The following is a 20,717-nucleotide window of genomic DNA, read 5'->3' as shown; positions in this document are numbered from 1 at the left end:
TATGTGCTATCCTCCACCTGACAGGTAGTACTAGATGTACATACCTCTGTAGAAATAATGATGTCAGCACCCTATAAATACTGCAGGTGCAGAACAGATGCCCAGTAATTCGGGTAGTGCGCTCTGCTAATGCGTCTCCCTCAAGTGTCATAATATAGTTAGGTATGGGGTTGAATCCTGCAAATGCTCCGTGTGTGTGGGTGGATGAGTGGGGTTGGTGCGTGTGCAAGTGTGTATGAAAGAAATGTCCCTTTTGGCAACTAGGAGAACACACTACAGGATGCACATTCCCCTTTCTAAACACTGATGATGTCAGCACCCTATAAGTAAAGCAGGAGAAGAAAAACTTCCCAGTAATGTGAATAGCATGCTCTGCTAATGCGTCCATCCTGAGTGTCATAACATAGTTAAGTAGGGGTTTGAATCCTACAAATAGCAAGTGTGTGTGGGAGAGGGTGAAAGTAGTGTGTGTGCAATTACATGTGTGAAAAAACTGACCCTTTTGCCAACCAGTACAACACACCAGCTGCTGCATATTCCAATCTCTACACAGAGATGATGTCAGCACCCTACAAGTACAGCGGAAGAGGGCAAATCTCCCAGTAATGCAAATAGCACGCTCTGCTACTGCGTCTCTCACTACTGTCATAGCACAGTTAGTTATGGCATTGGATTCCAGACATGCCGCGTGTGTTTTTGTCACACAGAATGCCCATGTGTGTGGGTTGTTGTTCACAATAATGCATGACATACATTAAACCAGTAATGGCAATGGACACAGATGATGTATGTGTGTGCCAAATACACATATGTACCTGTGACTTTCAATAGTTACCATGTCTGATGCCTGCCACTTGTGAATACATGGTATTTGCACTGGATAACATTATGACTGTGGTCTTCTGTGCAGGTGCTGCATGTGATATGTGTATATACAGTGTGATATGTAGATGGTATCAACCTAGCAGCGAGGGATACACATCTGGTCTGGGGCATATAGTCTACATGTTGTTGATGAACAGGTGCTGCATGTTTTCACCTGTTGTGGGAGTGGTAACAAGTTGTTCCATAGCAATGCAGTGACTACATGCTAGGAACCTTTCAGCTAGGGTGTTGTAGCTACAGTAATTCATCAGCATTCAGTGAGGGTATGATGCCAACCAAGGTCAGGATCATACCAGCCTGTGCCACATGCTCAGAGAGCCCTTCCATGTTCCCTATCATGTAGTCCAGGGAGGTACATCACAGGTCAGCCATAGTGGCATGGACAATGACTGAGTCATATGTGTCCATGCCTCTGACTGACCTGGATGCCTGTGTTATGTGGTGGACCATAGTGCCCCACGGGCATATCAATGCGACCTTCACCTTGTCCAGCCTGGTGAGAGTGACCTCACTGTACCAGACAATAAAGGTACCTAACACAACTGTAGCAGGTGTGTTGTCTAGCCGTATAGGCTGTGACTGTTTGGCACACAGGATTTGTGTGCTATGTGTTATGTGTGATGTGTTCTGGCATAACGTATGCCTGTGTGCCAGCTGCAGAGGTGTCTGCCACTCAGGCAGGATGCTATTCTTAGGCTCCACGAATGGCCCAGTGTGTTCACGTGCTTGTATTGCTGTCAGTGTAGGTCTATATCAGACTGGTATTGTAGTCACTGTAGTATTTCATGCCACCTGACAGGTTATGCCAGTACTGGGTTCAGAGTGCTTAGTCCCCAGTTTGGCTATGTGGTTCCATCTCATACATGTGTTGTACATCCATGTGTGGGGGAGAGGGTTGAATGTGTACATGTGGCAGCTGTGACATTGCCACATGACCCACATATTCCACAACTGTACCATAGAGGTGACTGACAACTGACCTTTTCACATGCTACCATAGTATTGTGATTGCCATGGTGATTAACAGCACATAGGGCCAATGGGGAACAAGGTACATAGGTTCATAAGTTCATAGGTTCATACTAGGCTATCTGCCCTAGGGCATTTATAAACCTAGCCAGAATGTGTTTGGCTGTCACCATCCATTGTAAATTTATCTTGCTATGCCCTTTTTCGAGGTTAGTATACTGTGCCTCTGTCTAACAGTGACACAGAAGTGATACCTGGGGTAAACCTATGATGTCCCATCCACTCATCAAGATTCCTCTTGAAGAGAGTCAATGAGGGACTCTGCCTAACCTGGACCGGGATTTTATTCCAGAGTGAAGGGAGCCTCTGGGTTATGAATCTGTCCCTCCAGCATGTCCTATTTATTTCAGTGCTGAGGTTCAAGTCTCTCAAGCGTGTAGCTCGATGGGATTTGGATATTCTGAGGTGCAGCATGTCCATTAATTCAAGGTTTGACATGGCTTTATACATCAGGCACAGATTGCCTCTGAACAGGCGGTATGCCACTGAGTAGAGATGGAGATTCTTTAACCGGTCAGCATATGGCATCTGTTTGAGCCCTTTGATCCTCTTGGTGAGGTACTTTTGGGGTCTTTCCAGTTGCTGCAGGTTTCTGGTAAGGTACATCCCAACAGGGACATTGTACTCAATTATGGGCCTGATGAGGGATGAGTAAAGAGGCACGATGTCCTCCCCTGATCTAGACGTGAATCCCTTCATGATGAGGTGGGCTATATAAAATGTTTTTCTAACCACTTTGGCCACGTGGTTGTCAAATGAGAGATTGCTATCAACTTGGGTCCCTTATTACTTCTTCTGTACTTAATGGATTACCACCTATGTGGTACTTTGTGGGCACTTTGTTTTTGCCAAAGGGGATGACTATACACTTTTTGGCATTCAGCTTGAGGCCATGGCTCTGGCACAAGTTGCCTGTTTCTATGAGGCCCTTTTTGGAGGATGCTTGTGTTGGCTGGAGAGTCGATTATGGTGGCCAGTTTGCAGTCATCTGCGAATTTGGTCAGCCACAGTCCTTCCGTGTTAGCCTGTACCTCCGATAAATATATACAGAACAAGAGAGGTCCCAGGACTGAGCCTTGTGGGACACCACTTGTAACTGGTTTGGAGTCTGGCATGGCTCCAGCAATTCTAACCATGTGGGTTCTGTCCTTGAGCCAGTGTGCAATCCATCTAGTGACATAGGGGTTTATATTTAAGCTGGTGAGCTTCTCTAGAATGCCCGAGTGGGGTATTGTATCGAAGGCTTTTGTGAGGTCCAGGTAGGCTGTGTGGACCACCTTCCCCTCGTCAATGGCCTTGGTGACTGTTTCAAAGAAATCAACCAGGTTTGAGAGGCAGGATCTGCCCTTAACAAAGCCAAACTGGATATGATCCAGTGTCTGTAGGTCCCCAATATCTTTATTTATGAGGTCCATGATGATCCTTTCCATAGCTTTGCAGACCAAGCTAGTCAAGCTTATGGGGTGATAGTGTCCAGGATCCATTGAGGCACCACCTTTCTGTAGAGGGACCACTGTTGCTGTACGCCACTCTTTGGCCACATATCCTGTAGTAAGGCTGGGATTGAACAGTAGTTTTATTTTTGGGTGTAGCTCTTCTTGGAGTTCATGTAGGACACAGCCCGGGACACCATCTTGTCCCATTGATGCAGTGTTTATTGCTTTGGAGAGGGCAGCTCTTACCTGAGCATCTGAGATGTCAGGGGGGCAGCACTCTGCTGGGATAAATATTTGCCCTTTCGGTGTGGAGGGGGGGAGAAGTTTGCGCTGAACCTGTCACCTAGGATGTTTTCAGTGTCTGTGTGGGTTTGGTGTTTCTATTGACATTTTGGACTACCTCTGAGCATATCTGGGAATTACCACCCAGGTTCCTAACATAACTAAAGAAAGCCTTGTGATTATCCTTAGTGTCCTGTGCAATTTTCTCTCAAAGCTGGCCTTAGACAATCTTATGAGTGCCCATAGTTTTTTGCTAATACTGATCAGTGATGCCTTCCCTTTTTGGGATTTTGCTGTATCATTTAGTAGCTTCCTCCTTCTATTGTATAGTTTGTTTATGGCTGGGGTCCACCAGACAGGACGTCTGCCTTTGGAGGACTGGGTCTTGGTTTTATTTGGGATCGCATGATCCATGCATTCCTGAAGGTGTTCATAGAATGCGTTTATAGAGGAATCTGCGGTCTGGGCCATATTTTCCACAGGCCCGAGGGCTTTGAAGGTTTCCACCTCAGTTTTGAGGAGTGTGAATTTGCTTTAGAGAAGTTGTTCACTGTGGTTTTCTGGGCAGGGTGTGGGGTCGGGATGTGAATATCTAGTGAGATTAGTTTATGGTTTGATCTGACCAGTGAGGGATACACTTCTGGTCTGGAGCATAGAGTCCCCATGTTGGTGATGATCAGGTCCAGTATGTTTTCCCTTCTTGTGGGAGTGGTAACAAGGTGTTCCATAGCATTTGAGTTCATATATTCTTGGAATCTTTGGGCTTGGGTGTTGGAGCTAGAGTCATGCTCCCAGTCTATGTTTGGGTAGTTGAAGTCGCCCAATATAATGGTGTTTGGAGAGACCTTCATATTTTTCACTGTTTTCAGGAAGGCCGAGTGCGGTTCTTGGGTTTGGGAGGGTGGTCTGTAGCAGGTTATAACCTGGAAGGCAGTTTTACCCATTGTTAGTTGCACATGGATAGTCTCTGATGCTTGGTGCTTTGCCACCAACCTGGAGGTGTGGGTATCTTTGATGTATATCAATACTCCCCCTCCTTTTGTGGTTCGGTCCAAGTTTTGGGGCTGAAAAGCATGGTATGAGGTATAACCTGGTAGTGCTGGGGTGCTCTCAGTAGCCCTGAACCAGGTATCTGTTACTGCACAGATATCGATGTTCTCCATGCTAAGGAGAGTTTCGAGTGCATGCATCTTGAGGTTTAGACTTCTGGCGTTGAGTAGCATTACTCTTAGTTTCTTATCCTTTGTGATACCTATGAAGGTGGCTTTGTCATTTGAGCCTTGCCTAACAAAGGCACTATGGGGGTAGCAAGAGCCTTTGCCAATATCCAAAAGCCCAGGGGTGACAGGTGCAAGCCGCCCCTAGCAAAGCAGGTGGTTCAACAGAAGATGAGTATGTGAGGGTGTAGTGCCTGTGGTTAGTTAGCAGTGGCATATATGACTGCTCACGTGGACAAATGCCAGGTAAGTCATATGCAATGTGTCACAGGCAACATACATGTGAACAGGACAAACAGTGACGTTCTGTCAAGTGAGACATGGACATACATATAGTAAGCTATGCAGATGTCACTAGGAGTCCACAGAAGCTCTGTAACTATGCATTGCAGGTGGGACCAGGGTAATTGCAAGCAAACATGCAAGCAAACAAAGCTACAGTAAGCAGGGCTGCATGTAGTCCATTGTACAACAAACAAGCTGTACCACTTCCAGTAGGTAACACTGCAAATATGCAGGCACTATGCACATGTACATGGAAATACACAGGTCAGATGGCTAGGGTCCAGTCTCAGCGCACACAAGTGTACAGACCATGTACCATCAGGATGTACAATAACTGGATGGAAACCCATGTGCTCATACCTGCAGTAATACACATGTCAAATAACAGACACTGAGCCTTCACTCAGTGGTTCCATACTTAGTAGGATGTATGCTACCTGGCCTGCCACCACAGTATCCCTGACATGTATGGGGACTCTCCCTCCTGTGACAGTTAGTTTTGTGTGTTGGGGCTGTCTAGCATGGTATGAGATGTGAGCTTGCAGTGCTAGGGTGCTCCTGTGTGTCCTGTACCAGTCGTGTAGTACTGCACACATATCAACATCCTCAAACATCCGCATTGCAGAGTCCAGTGTGGGCAACATGCCACTTGCAGTTTACATGTCCATCATTGCTTAATACTTTCATTACCTTATCCCCTGTGCTACCTATGTATGTAGCCTTCTGTTGACATCCTTACCACCAGTATGCCAACATGTGCAGATAATACACTATGGTACTTACCATGGGTGTAGACAACAGTACATGACAATCATACCCTTACTGCATCAGGCATGCTGTGATATACCTACAATTATTTCAGCACACAGTACTGTTAACAACATGATACTATTACTACACGTCTATGTAGTCAACCTGTGCATCAGCAACATGTTAACCTGTACCTGCACTGATGTTACAGATTGCAGGAGGTGGCACAGTTTCATCATATGCACAGGGTGTGAACTTAGTATGCCTGAGTCAGCCACCGATACCACCAATTGACATGTATGTGTATGTGTGTTGGCGAGGGACAGCAGTACAAGGTGGGGCAATGTTGATGCAGTGTGTGCGTGTATGCGGTAGCCCTAGGTGTTGTCAATTCACATGTGTGTATGGATGCACACAGTTCCACCTCATGACTGCCATATACTGGTGTTTGTGGACAGCCACAGACTGTACCTGCCAGGTCATACAGATCAGTGTCTCTGGCCACGGACACAGTACCTGTGCCTTGCAGGGGTGCTACGGACCATATCCGGTACCAACCCAGACTGGGTACTGTCATCAGAAGCAGGTGTTCATTGACTGGACACAGATCCCTGTCGGGCCTGGCCAGAGCCACGTGCAAGTGGTCTCCCGGGGTGGTCTGATGACAGCACAGACCCAGCATTGCTGGGGCTGCTGCTGGCACTATGGGGGCGGCCGCGGCTCTGTTGTCGTCCGCGGTGACTGCCAGCTGCTGCTGTTGCTGGCATAGGCCCACGTCCTATCGTGGCTCATGGACATGTAGTTGTGGAACCGGTCTAATATGTCCCCACAACGTCTGTCTATGACATCGGTGAAATTACGGATGGCAGCCGCAATGTCACTCATACTGTCAGTCATGGCTGTGCGACATGCTGTTAGCTCCCTCAGACCCTGTCTGGTGTACCGTTCCATACATGACTGTGCCTGCATGACAGCCCGAAACATAGCTGAGGTTGTAAGACCACTGTGGGCACGTCTGACAGGGGTAGTAAGCCCACAGATGCTCCCACGAGAACCCCTGGACATCTGTCTGTGTGGTACCATCTCAGGGCCATGCCCATGGCTGCTGTGTGGGGAGGCATGTGCCACAGATACCACATTACCCTGGTCAATGCCCACTGTATGCTGTCCATCACCTAGGGACATTGGTGACAAAGGGTGTATTGGCAGGATAACTGTGCGCATTGATGGGGTTGACAGCTGTGTACTGTCAATCGGCTGACCAATGATGGACCCTGGCATACCTTCCTGTGCCATTACACAGATGTCATCATTATCAGTACCCATGGCACCTGATTCAGGTTCCCTGCTGCATGACACCAGAGCAGCACCAGAACCTGTGGGAGGGAAACAGGAAACACAGTTTACAATGTCTACACAATATTACCAGTGACGCACACATCCACACATGCACAGGTCCAGACATGCACATGTGCACACATGCGCACATGCACAGGTGCACACATGCACACATGCACAGTTGCCCACATGCACACATGCACACATGCGCATGTGCACACATGCACACATGCACAGGTGCACACATGCACAGGTGCACACATGCACACATGCACATGTGCACACGTGCACATGTACACATGCACACAGTTGCACACAGTTGCACACAGTTGTACACTACTCAGTATACAAGATATCAACACACAGATACAGACACACCTGCATACATACACAGAGCACTACTAAGTGAGCCTAATATTACTATTACTATCAAGACTATTAAAGGTATTGTTAATACACACTCACCAGCATGGATAGGCTGCATTGCTGTTACACCGGAGGGACCTGCAGAAGTGAGAAAACTAATGTCAGTGGGCACAACTGTGCCATTGTTACTGAGTATGATACAGGTCAGTAGTACAACAGTCGCCTTTCACAGGTCAGCTGCTGATATTGAGGATATCACACTTGCACATTAAATACTATGATGACAGCTACAAACCAAGGACACACCTCACACATGCATTAACTACCAATGTACACAACAGTCAACTATACATATGGCATATTACCTGCACGCTCATAGTCTTGCTGCTGCATGGCTCCAGCCTCCATCATAATGCATGTCTGCTGCTGTTGCTGTTGTTGGCAGACTGGGGCCACTACACTCATGAGTAGTCCCTCCGGTCTGGTGAGTGGGGGATGTGTAGCCACCCCACCACCTGTGGCGACCTGTTGCCTGTGGATATCCAACACACGCTGACGGACATTTCTGATTAAATCACTGCAGTGATGTCGTACCTGCTCATATGTCCTATTATGCGTGCCTATGTCATTTACCTGACGGACCAGGTCTTGCCACAGTGCAGCCCTCTCCTGCTGATTCTGGCTGGTGCGGGAAAGAGTATTGCATAATCCCGCACCAGGCTCTGGTGTATCTCCTCATCCTCAGCTGCGGAGTAAGCTGGATTTCACGGGTGAGCCATGTTCCTGAAAAAGGAAATAACCTGATATCAGCAATATATGTCAGCAGAATTTGGCACACATACTACACATGCTACTCGATTGTTATGATACGACATATCTCACATATATAGCATCTGTCTGTCTATTGGTGGATACACATGTAAATGGCCAGGTATCAGTGCTCAGCCAGCAACTGTGCAACAGTACCTGGCACACTCCATATGACATACAACCAAACCCCAGCAGTCAGAACACTGATTCAGGTCCAGAGCACCTCCTCACTCTGGGGGTTTGTATCTAGGTACTGTATGGGCTACATCATCAACTACTGTGAGCTGACCACAAACTAATTGCCCTGGATATACATATCCCACCTCCACCACCAGCACAAACGACTATAGTGAATAACATTGCAAATGCAAACTTTACACTTTGTAACAGTGACATGGTATCCTTTCAGCCCACTGTGCCAGTGGAAGACACAAAGAAATGCTTTCCACGGACATCTACGAGAATGCATGGATCATGCAATCCCATATATGACCAAGACACTCCCCACAAAGGGACAGCATCCTGTCTGGTGGACCCCAGCCATAGACAGATTGTATTACAAAAGATGGAAGCTACTGCAAGACAGAGCATAATTCCATAAAGGGAAGGCATGTCTGAGCAGCACTAGTAAGGATCTATTTTCCCTCATACAAACATCCATGGGCAACTTTGAGAGGGAAATCAAGAGGGACACTACAGATAACCACAAGGCCTTCTTCAGTTATGTTAGCAACCTGGTCAGAATCCCTCCACTATGCTCATAGTTAGTACACAACAACAAATAATTCACTGAAACCACAGATATTGACAACATTGTGGCAGACAGGTTCAGTGCAGGTTTCACCCCTCCCTCTCCCCCAAAATAAGACATAGTTATCCCAGCTGATTGTAACCTCCCTGTCATCATAGATGTCCAGGTGAGAGCCGCCCTCAGGAAAGCAGAATTCACAACATGAATGGGACCTGATGGTATCCCCGGTTGCATGCTACATGAACTCCGACAAGAGCTAAACACACATATAGAAGTGCTATGTAACACTAGCCTGACTACAGGATATGTACCTGTACACTGGCGCACAGCAGCAGTGGTTCCATTCCATGAAGGAGGCACCTCGACATACCAATACAATACAACACAGTACAATACATTACAATACAATACTATACAATATGCTATTGCCCTTGGGACTACAGCAGCATACTGTTCTGCTACCCTGTCCATTGTGACACATGTGGTGTGGTGGTACCTGCTGCTGTCAAACAGTTACACAGGGTGACTCATATGGCATATTACCTATCTGACTAACATTCAGCAGGGGTATGTGTGACAAGTACTCATGGGGAGTCTTGCTTATTGCAGGGTATGTCTTATCTGTGGGTAGGAACCTTTACCTCCACATGTGTTCTCTATTGCAGTGGCACGGACGGCACACAGCAGTCATTTAGGTTGTGGATGGTGTGAGGTGTTACTATGGTTGTTGGACATCTATCATGGGTGTGACTTAAGTATGTAAATCCAGGAGTGGTAACCTCTATGTGGGTAGTATGTGTGTACTCTGTGGTGTTGTCAGTCACTGTGCATTGGTAATGTGTTTGAGTGCATTGTCACAGTGTTGTACATGTCACTGTGTCCTTCTCCATATCTGTAGCTGTCATGTGAGGTACATACCATGGCAGCCATTATGTGGTGTGGAGGGGTACACTGACTTACATGTCCATAGCTGACACACCATGTCTGCTGACACATTCCATGTGCAGGTATTCCAGGAATAGTGTGCCACTGTGAATATCATTGGGGGGACTATTGTACACATATATGACCCTGTTCACCCCTGACACATGCAGTGGTGGGCAGCCAATCACATATCTGGTGGTTACTGGTGTAGGTAATTTGAAATGGGGTATGGTACACCAGTTTTGACACTGGTGTGTTCACTCCATGCCTTTGTCACCAGGCACCTGTTGCAATACATCTGTACACATGTGCCTCACTCAGAATATATATAAATCTCTCTCTCTCTCTCTCTATATATATATATATATATATATGTGTATATATATATATATATATATATATATATATATATATATATATATATATATATATATATATATATATATAGATATATATATAGATATATATATTGATGTACATATATTACTATAGATATGGAGAAGGGGGTGTGACAGAGAGGGGGTGAGAGTGACAGAGGGGGTGGGACAGGGGGTGTTGAGGTCGTCATATACAGTCATACCTGTAGATAGTCAAATCTGTCTGTCTATGTCTATGTATCTACATATATCTATATCTGTATGTGTGTATTACATATATATGTTTGTACATATTCTATCTACATCTGTCTATGTATTCCTACATCTCTCTCTATGTATGTATACATATATGCATATTATATATATATATATATATATATATATATATATATATATATATATATATATACATACATACATATTTTGACATACATACGTATCCATGTGATAGGTATATCAACATGCTTGTTTACCATACTGTATACACACACTAACATACTGCTAAACATACATAACTGTGAAACCTACTTTGTACATTGCACTACAACCTACATTCAACCTACATTGATATGTGCACATAGATGCTCTCACATACAAATGTATGTACAGCCTTCACTGATAGTTGCTGTATGTCCCCTGCCCTTTGCACATCTTCATATACATATGGATACAGACCAATGATACATATGGGGGGTTCACAGTATGTAGACCTTTATAGTATTACTTTACATTACCTGTGTTTGTCACAGCTGCTTGTGTTGCCGTCTGGTTTTGTGTCCTGCTGCTCCACTTGCCAGTTGTCAGCTTTCAGGTGGCTGTTGCTGACCAGTTTTGTTTCTGTATGTTTAATTTAGTTTTTCTCTGTCTCTGTCTCTGTCTCTCTCTCTCTCTCTCTCTGTCTCTCACTTCCTCCTCAGGGTGCAATGAAAGTATTGCATGTGTGGACTGGGAGTACAGCATGCTTTTGTAGGTATCTGCATATGTCCATGTGATGGCCTCTGCACCAATTGTTAGCCAGCATTTGCTAATTGCATGCAGCCAGTTGTGTACTGATTGCAGTTCTCACTGTGATTTCAGAACAGTGCTATAAAAAGGTATGTGAGATAGGTGTAGCCCTTTCAGATTTTAAGGGCAGGGACCATGCTGGTATGCTGTGGACAATGTTCTGTGAGTGTAAAGGTTGGTATCTCTCTCATATGTCCAGCTGTGTTGTAGATTAACATTTCTCCATTCATTTCTCCAATTTCCTGTACTAACTGTGTATGTACACTGACACCTACGACTACTACTACTGTTAATGTGTGTGTGTGTGTGTGTGTGCTTTCTTGTGGGACATGTGGTGTAACTGGTGTATAGCAGTGGCTCTTGCACTTTGTTGCTATGGCTTCAATATTTGCCCTTTACAGTCACTACTTGTATGCCTGCTAGGTGTCCTGACTGTAGTGTGCTGCTGTGGCTTTCCTATTTTCCATGTACATTCACACCTTGGAATGCTTGCTATATCTGCTAGGGTGTTACAGCATGCAGTGTGGTCTGGCCATGGTGTGGGCCTTGACATCTATTAGGGTATTTGAGTATGCTGCTGAGCAGGCCCCAGAGACTCTCAGGTGCATCTGTTATCTGCCTCATGGAATGGTACATATCAGTGGGGTATACCCATTAAATTGTCTGGTATGCTGCAGTTGTGACTGTGGGGTAGCATGAGCATATGTATTACTACACTTTTTCTGCCATGCAAGTGGTGCATACTTTCAGGACTTCATAGTTACCATTGCATGTGTTGTAACACCTTTCTGCCTACTGTTTGTACATTTCACATGGAGTCTATGGGGCATCCCTGTAACTCAGTCACTGTTGCTATGTCTAGGCTCTTAACTATTCAAATATGGTGGTGTCAGACCTCTCATGTGTACAAATATTTGCAGGTTGTCCACATTTCTGCCTCATATTTTGGTCAATATCTCATGCACAGCTTTTTCTGGCAAATCACTCTGGGCTCAAGTCAGAATATAGTGACAAACATTTAAGTTTCAGACTTCATACCCTTCCAAACATCCCACAAAATGCAGAACCTGTTACTCTCTGAACTGTCTAAGTTTGTTGTAACATTATTTGTAATGTGTCCCTGGTTTTGGCCCTTTGCTCCACATATTTTATTACTTGGTCCGGATGTGTTCCTGTAACAGGTTGTGGGGTATGGGCAGTGATTATCCTGCTGTATGTGTGTGGCTTGCAAGGTGCTACAGTGACATTATTACCTACTAGCTACTAACTAGCATGGCTGTTTCTGTTCACACACTACTATCATAGATATCCACTAGATTTGACAATAAATATACATGACATGCTTTGCGTACTACACATCCTATATTCCCTTTACATTCATTCCTACTATTACATGATATATTTATTTTAGCACAATGCTCTTGTGTAACAGTCATGGCTTAGTGGTAATTCATACAGACTACTGTTTCCAAGGTCCTGAGTTCGGGACTGACAGTGGGATTTTATTTTGCTTTTGAACTGACTACAGGACCTGTCAATCAGAGTGACTAAGGCACTTTTAAGCAGTTGTAACGGGGTTAGCGCTGGTTTGCGCAGAGCTCCCGCATGCGCACTGGCATTCAGCTCTGCGCACACCCGCTTACAACCGCTTAAACGTGCTTACTCTTGCGCACACCCGCGCTATTTTCTTTGAAAGAAATGAAAATGAGGAGACAGGAAAGTGGTAAAAAAGGGGTCACAAAGAGGGTAAGACAGTAAGGAAACAAGCTCGGGTTTTGCAGGAGGGATGTAGGTAAGGCCCATAGCTGCCCATTTCTTCATCAGCAACAGCTGTGCATATGTATGTAATTTGGTGTGACATTTGAAACCTTCCACCCCTGAGAGACTTGTCAGGACAACAATAATGCTTGCTGTACAGTCAATTGTAATTGATAGTTTCCATGTCCAGCAGGCATATGTGCAGAATGGGCAGCTATGTATGGGGCGTAATTTTTTTGTGGGTACAGAGTGCCCTTTTTTTTTTTTCAGGTGAGAGTGGTATGTCAGGTGAAGGAAGTCGGTATAACTGGGGAGGTAGGTTGGGTAGGTCAACAGACAAGACAAACAAGACGCATACAGGGGCGGTGTATGACACATGTGGGGGGTTACCCAATTGACGGGGACGGATGTTTGGATATCCAGAGCCCATGAGCCCACAGATGGCAACAGTGGAACTGATATCCCCACCCATGGGCAGTTGCCACTGTCCCTTCACTGCCCAGGATGGGGCTGTGTAGGCCGGGCAACAGGCATGCCCGTAAGTTGTGCCACTTGTGCTTCAAGCTGGCGTAGGGGCCCAAGAACAGAGTCCCGGATCTCCCTACGCACCACAGTCTGGACACTATGGAGGGTGAGTAGTGGTTCTCCTCCGGCCATGCTTGCAGAGGGGGGATGGGCCCCATCCCCTGCAGCGCTTCCACCCACAGGTGGCACAGGGCCACCGAAGGAGGGTCCAGACTGGCACTAGTGCCAGGTGCACTCGCCAGCTGAGGTGGGAGAGGTGGGTCTGCTGGAACCCGCCTTCCCTGTCATCCTATGTTTTGCATTATGTCATGACAGTTTGGGTTAGTAACATACAATACCATTCGCAATTAGTTGTAACAGCATGCATTAGTATTCCCATTAACCAAACACCCAGATATTCACACCATTGAACAGCGAGCATAACACATGCATAATTTGAACAGCAATACACAGTCCAACAACATGCAGGGTTGACTGATGGCAACAGGCTATCAGGTTTGGATGTATGAACAGGGCAGATGCATCAACGTACATGCAAATATTTATGACCCAACAGGACAAATGTCCAGGGGTGTTAATTGTGATTGCACATACCAATTTCACGTGGAATGGATTATATGTGGTTATAGGGTGGGGTGAAGAAAATATTATTAACACCTTCGAATACCAATACATATGCTGTACATTTCTAATAGCTACAGATATATACACACTACTGTTCTAACTACAGTTTCCTATATGATAACTACTTCAATTTGATGATAGGACTGTTACTGCTACATCAATATACATTTTATTGTTATTCATACACGTTCATATCTGGCTTTGTTCAGCTACATCATCCTGCTACATTTGCTTTATATAGCTATAGACAACTGTGGATGTTTGATATTTCAGACAATCATACTATCTGCATATTGCAGACTGAGAGCAACATATCCAGATTTTGGGATACACATTCCAGATGCAGCAACACTTTGAACACATTTCGCAGTTTGGTTCTACTTGTCACATTCATTTCATTCTGTACTGACTGCAATATACTTTATTCAGGGATTATTACTACTTTATTGGTGGATTCATAACTCTTTCTCACACTCTCTCACTTGTTTTCATTTTACTATTCAGGATGGTACTTACTTCTAGGCTTTATTGACATGTTTTACCTGTAGTTATTACAATCCTTTCCAGCAGTCTCACTTCTGTCATGTTTCAGTATTTCAACAGGGATATATTTCACACATGTGATTTGCTCATCTTCTGCAACTGTACTTTTCAGCCTGCTGCAGGTTGTGTACTATTATATTACAGGTGGGGCATCTTTATTTCAGACTTTATTTCAGACATTTTCATTTTTCTGTTTGGATTACAGACTGCAACACAATTTTGTAATCAAGCAATACTTGCAAACACTTTTACACTGTTACTTGCACATTTTATTACTTAGTGACTACACTGCACTCTTTTACTAACTGTCATACTTTTATATTTCTTTACAGTTACTGGGAGTGGATTACTGACCTGCCTGGTGGCGCAACCACACCAGCCTATCGCCATAGGCTCTGCGGTTTGCAGAACGGACACCTGCAGCTGTAATATAAATGAAGTAATATTGGAATACACATCTCCATAATATCAGCTAATTTAATTTCTTACATACATAATTAAATGTAACTTACTCAGTATTGGGTCGTTGGGCATTTGTCGGGCCTCCTGGATCCAAAGGTTCAATTGGTCCTGCTTGTGTCTCTTCAGGTCCGCATGGTGGTGACGGACCTGCTCACCAGTCCTTGGAATCCCTGTGACACTGGTGAGATCATGAGCCAACCGGTCCCACGTCTCAGCCCTATATGCTCCCCACAGGACCTGGCCCTGCATGAGTTGGGCCTCATGATTGTGGACTAGGAGCCAGACCATGTATCTGGACTCCTCAATGCCCCACCTCTGTGCTCGAAAGCAACTACCCTCACCTACTCCTGACATTCTGGCTGCAAGTCAGTTCTACAATCGTTTATGCTGTGTATTCACGCCTATGGGGCTTATATATGCCGTTTTTCCCGCACTTATCTGTGATTGGCCATTTTGGAATTGTATCAACTTCACAAAACCTGCTTTGTCATGCTCCACTTTCTATTCATTCCTATATATTTGCTATTACTGCATTTCTAAGTACAGCTGTTGTGGCTTACTGGTTCAGTACCTTGACTATGGTGCATAGTATCCTGGGTTCGAACCTGGCCACTGCTTTTTATATTTTATGACTGTCTAGACAGGCTAGGGGGTGTGTCTGTGTAAAGGCAGTTTTGTTACAGCTTGCTCAACGTTGCCCGCCAGTTAGCTTGTTAGCGCGGTGCGCAGCTCCGCGCAAACGGGTTACGCTGGTTTACGCCTCATTCGGCTGTCAGCACGCATATTACGCTCAGCTCAGCTAGGGGCACTCAGCGTGTTAAACCACTTCTCACTCACGGGCACTCATTTTGCACCTGTTAAGCCACTGCTCACCTACGGGCAGATGCACTCACCATGTTAAACTGTAGCTCAGCTATAGGCACATCTCGCATTTTTTATTGTTTTGTTATCTCACATTTCTTCAAAATAAATGGACTATTTCATTACATTTTACATAAAATATGATTTTATATGTGTACATATTTGTCAGGGACTTGTTTCATGCTTATTTTACTAAAATAAAATTGATGTTGTGGGGGCTCAAACCATGGATGCCTGCTCTTCAGCCGGCATCTCTACCCACGCTATTACTTCTTGGCTTACTTTGCATATTTAGTTCTTATATGCTTTTCCACTGACTGCTAACTGTGGCTAAACTCAGGCACGCCAGCAAATGAGCGCACTCATGGGCAAACATCTTTACGATTTAAAAATATATATAACATGTTCATTTATATATTTTATGTTCATAGTCTGTGGGGGCATGTGTTGTGTTTATTCACATTTCCATGGACTCTGTCGGGTGTTTACTTTGGGCACTTTTACTCTTCTGGGGCGTGTCCGTTTGCAGGGCTCGCCTATGGACACGCCCTACTGTCTTACGGACCGTGTTAGCCTTAGGTGTGATTCAGCCTGCCCTCATGCATATGCATGACATGCTGACATCACACCGTTTAACTGCAGCCTCCGTGTAAGCCATGTATCTCTTACACGGAGGCTTCGTGAATCCTGCCCATAGTCTTTTCTCGAAACATCAGGGTCAGGACTAATCACATCTATAACAGTAAATCTAAAACCCTTAAAAATACTAGTTTTCTGAATGTTTAAATAATGTGTTATTAACATATTTATCCTTGACATCTGATGTTTATAAATTATCCTTCTTAATTGTCTTTATTTCTTGCCTATGTAAAACCTAGGGCAGTTTATACACTTTACAGTATAAAAAACTCATTTTATGCAACAGTTATCATCCTTTAAACATATATTAATTCCATCATTGTAAACAATGTTCAAGTGATCTCCTTTGGGAATGTCTAGGCATTGTCTAAAATTCCCACACATTTTTTGTCTCATTTTGAATTTATTGGAATTTGAGAATATCTCTTTTTAAAAAAAGATATTTCATATTTTGAGATGTTTTATAAATACAATTTTTCTTATCCCATACACAGATGATATTTGGATATTAATTTTAAGTATGTTCAAATTATTCCTTATAATTCTCTTAACATCATCAGATCAGGTGGTATATTGTAAAGTTAGGGCTCTTTCAATGCTGTTAGATCCCAATAAATCCTTCTTACTGTCCTGTCATTGATTAACCCAGCCACTGGGGATGCACAAGCCAGTGCATTTCTTTGTGCCGTCCCAAGCCGGATAAATGGGGAGGGTTGTGTCAGGAAGGGCATCCAGCATAAAATTTGGTCAAATCATTCATGTAGACACCAGTAAATATTTACATACCGGATCGGTCGAGGCCCGGGTTAACAATGACCGCCACCAATACTGTTAGACAACAGGGTGCTGGTGGAAACTGGGCTACTGTTGGGCGAAGGAGGAGAGGAGGGGAAGGCATGGCGAAGGCAGAAAGAGAGGATAAAGGATAGGACTGTGGTAGTGAGGGTCAGAACTTTGAATGTTGGCAGTATGACTGGTGTAGGGAGAGAGCTAGCTGAAATGATGGACAGAAGGAAGGTTGGTATATTGTGTGCAAGAGACCAAATGGAAGGGAGTAAGGCTAGGTATATTGGAGGTGGGTTCAAATTGTTTTATCATGGTGTAGATGGGAGGAGAAATGGTGTAGGATTTATCCTGAAGGAACAGAACAGTATGCTGAGTGTTTTGGTGGTGAAAAGAATGTCGGATAGAGTGTTGTTTATGAAGCTGGAAATTGATGGTTTAATGATGAATGTTAGTGTGCGATGGACGAGAAAGAAAAATTTTGGAGAGTTGAATGAAGTGGTGATGACTGTACCCAAGGGTGAAAGAGTGGTGATTGGAGCAGATTTCAATGGGCATGTTGGTGAAGGGAACAGAGGGGATGAGGAAGTGATGGGTAGGTTTGGTGTTAAACAAAGGAATGCAGAAGGTCAGATGGTAGTGGGTTTTGCAAAAAGGATGGACATGGCTATGGTGAATACATATTTTAACAAGAGGGAGAAGCATAGGGTGAAATACAAGAGTGGAGGAAGATACACACAGGTGGATTATATCTTATGTAGGAGGGCCAGTTTGAAGGAGACTGGAGACTGTAAAGTGGTGACAAGGGAAAGTGTAGTTAAGCAGCATAGAATGATGGTTTGTAGGATGACGTTGATGATCAAGAAGAGGAGGAGGAGTGTGAGGGCAGCACCAAGGATCAAATGGAGAAACTGAAAAAGGGTAAATGTGAGGTGGAGTTCAGGGAGTTAAGACAGGCACTGGATTGCAGTGAAGAGTCACCAAATAGCTGGGTAACTACAGTAGAGCTACTGAGGGAGATGGCTAGAAAGGTGCTTGGTATGACATCTGGACAGAGGAAGGGACAAGGGCACATGGTGCTGAAATGAGGAAGTACAGGAGAGTATACAGAGAAAGATTGGCAAAGAAGAAGTGGGATTGTCAGAGAGATGAAGAAAGTAGACAGGAGTATAAGGAGATGAGGTGCATGGCAAATAGAGAGGTGGCGAAGGCTAAGGATAAGGCATATGAAGAGTTGTATGAAAGGTTGCACAGTAAGGAGGATGAAAAGGACCTGTACCAATTAGCTAGACAGGGAGACTGAGCTAGGAAAGATGTGCAGCAGGTAAAGGTGATAAAGAATAATGAGGGAAACATACTTTCAAGTGAGGAGAGTGTGCTGAGCAGATGGAAAGAGTACTTTGAGGGGGTAATGAATGAAGAGAATGAGAGGGAAAGAAGGTTGGATGATGTGAGGATAGTGAAGCATGAAGTGCAACTGATTAGCAAGGAGGAAGTAAGGATAGCTATGAAGAGGATGAAGAATGGAAAGGCTGTTGATCCAGATGACATACCTGTGAAAGCATGGAGGTGCTTAGGTGAAATGGCAGTGGAGTTTTTAACCAGATTGTTTAATGAAATTTTGGAAAGTGAGAGGATGCCTGAGGAATGGAGAAAAAGTGTTTTGGTACCAGTTTTTAAGAATAAGGTTGATGTGCAGAGCTGTAGTAACTACAGAGGGATTAAATTGATCAGTCACAGCATGAAGTTATGGGAAAGAGTAGTGGAAGCTAGGTTACGAAGGGATGTGATGATTAACGATCAGCAGTATGGTTTCATGCCGGGAAAGAGCATACAGATGTGATGTTTGCTCTGAGAGTGTTGATGGAGAGGTACAGAGAAGGTCAGAAGGAGTTGCATTGTGTTTTTGTAGACTTTGAGAAAGCGTATGACAGGGTGCCTAGAGAGGAGTTGTGATATTGTATGAGGGAGTCGAGTGTCAGAGAAGTATGTACGAGTGGTACAGGATATGTATGAGGTTAGTGTGACAGCGGTGAGGTCTCGTGGGGAGTGATGGATGCAGTTTAGGTGGAGGTCGGATTACATCAGGGATCAGCTGTGACCCCTTTCTTATTTTCAATCGTGATGACCAGGTTGACAGACGAGATCAGACAGGAGTCCCGTGGACTGTGATGTTTGCAGATGACATTGTGATCTGTAGTGAGAGTAGGAGACAGGTCAAGGAGACCCTGGAGAGATGGAGACAGTTGAAAGTGTTAAACCACTGCTCACCTACGGGCACTCATTTTGCACCTGTTAAACCACTGCTCACCTACGGGCAGATGCACTCACCTTGTTAAACTGTAGCTCAGCTATAGGCACATCTCGCATTTTTTATTGTTTTGTTATCTCACATTTCTTCAAAATAAATGGACTATTTCATTACATTTTACATAAAATATGATTTTATATGTGTACATATTTGTCAGGGACTTGTTTCATGCTTATTTTACTAAAAATAAAAATTGATGTTGTGGGGGCTCAAACCATGGATGCCTGCTCTTCAGCCGGCATCTCTACCGCTACGCTATTACTTCTTGGCTTACTTTGCATATTTAGTTCTTATATGCTTTTCCACTGACTGCTAACTGTGGCTAAGCTACGGGCACGCCCGCGCAAATGAGCGCACTCATGGGCAAACATCTTTACGATTTAAAAAATATATATAACATGTTCATTTATATATTTTATGTTCATAGTCTGTGGGGGCATGTGTTGTGTTTATTCACATTTCCATGGACTCTGTCGTGGGTGTTTACTTTGGGCACTTTTACTCTTCTGGGGGCGTGTCCGTTTGCAGGGCTCGGCCTATGGACACGCCCCCTACTGTCTTACACGGACCGTGTTAGCCTTAGGTGTGATTCAGCCTGCCCTCATGCATATGCATGACATGCTGACATCACACCGTTTAACTGCAGCCTCCGTGTAAGCCATGTATCTCTTACACGGAGGCTTCGTGAATCCTGCCCATAGTCTTTTCTCGAAACATCAGGGTCAGGACTAATCACATCTATAACAGTAAATCTAA

Source organism: Protopterus annectens, chromosome 1.part1, assembly GCF_019279795.1.
Source record: "Protopterus annectens isolate FY-2018-M chromosome 1.part1, PAN1.0, whole genome shotgun sequence".
Classification (NCBI taxonomy): Eukaryota; Metazoa; Chordata; order Ceratodontiformes; family Protopteridae; genus Protopterus; species Protopterus annectens.
Note: the sequence above shows the minus strand (reverse complement) of the source record.